A 1,309-nucleotide genomic window follows, 5' to 3' on the forward strand; every position below is an offset into this window, starting at 1 on the left:
ACACACACACACACACACACACACACAGACACACAGACACACAAAGATCCTATAACTTTTACTTCAGAACTTTAACCATGAGATAAATACAAATTCACCAGCTTGCAAACAAAAAACCTGTTGGATCCAAACATTGGTTTTAATCTTATAGAAAATAACAGCAGATTTAAAGCAGCCAGAGAACAAAATAGAGAAAAAAGAGGACCTAGGAACTCTATAGTTTGCAGCTTGACCTTAGGGCTTTTTTCCTTAATGTAAATGTGCACAAAGGCCATATGACTGCCATTTTACATAAATTCTGTCAAGTAGAGGTGACATAAAGCCTACAGAGTCCTTAAAAGGGGTCAGTCTCCTTGTTTCCTCCTTGTTCTTAGATTATTTGTTTTCCACTTTTTTTCTTATAAGGAGGAACTGAGCTGTGGCCTAGGGTTTTGTGGGGTGGATCGATATATGCTGCTTGTGGGCAGCACTCCACAGTGTGTCACCACAGAGTCATTTCCACCCTCTTACAAGGCTCAGTTTCTCTCTCCAGCGGTTTATGACCTCTGAGAAGGCTCAAAATGCTGGGTGATTAGCCCTTAGATGTGTTTCCTGGACGAGCCTTTTAAAATTAAATTTTGTTGGGGATTTCCCTGTAGGGCTGCTGCATGTCACAGGGGTCAACCCCAGACACTCACAAGAGGCTCCCAGCCACTGAGGGGTGCCTTTTGGCTGGCAGGAGTAAGTGCCCTTTCTCTTTGGAGCTGAGAAAACTCAGTCTGTCATTTACCTATAAAACAGCAGTTCAATTCCTGATGCAAATGGACACAGACAAGCCAAATAGAGATTAATTTTGGGAGAAAAGCAATAGGGTAGACCCTGTAGAGTACACGTCCGAACTAGAGTTAGGATCCTTAAACAACAGCTTCCTAGGAGACAGAAAAAAACAACAACAACAGCCAAGACCACTTCCTTTAAACTGTGCTCAGCCGCCCCTACTTTATAGCTCTTGTCCACCATTACACACACCAAGGTCAAATCCTCTCACAGTATAAGGTAATCTCTGGTACCCCCAAAGTCAAAGAGGTCAGGTCACGCAATACAGGAAAACAGCTTTAGACCTAAGAAGAATTTGCCCGCAACTCTTGAAACTCCACAAAGAAAACAGAACACCCCGAAAGGAGTGAGTGGTGCCTTTGTTCTGCATTCTTTTTTTTTTGAGACGGAGTCTCGCTCTGTCGCCCAGGCTGGAGTGCAGTGGTGCGATCTCGGCTCACTGCAAGCTCCGCCTCCCGGGTTTTACACCATTCTCCTGCCTCAGCCTCCCTAG

This window comes from Rhinopithecus bieti, unplaced genomic scaffold (genome assembly GCF_001698545.2).
Source record: "Rhinopithecus bieti isolate Rb0 unplaced genomic scaffold, ASM169854v2 scaffold_33891, whole genome shotgun sequence".
NCBI classification, from domain to species: Eukaryota; Metazoa; Chordata; class Mammalia; order Primates; family Cercopithecidae; genus Rhinopithecus; species Rhinopithecus bieti.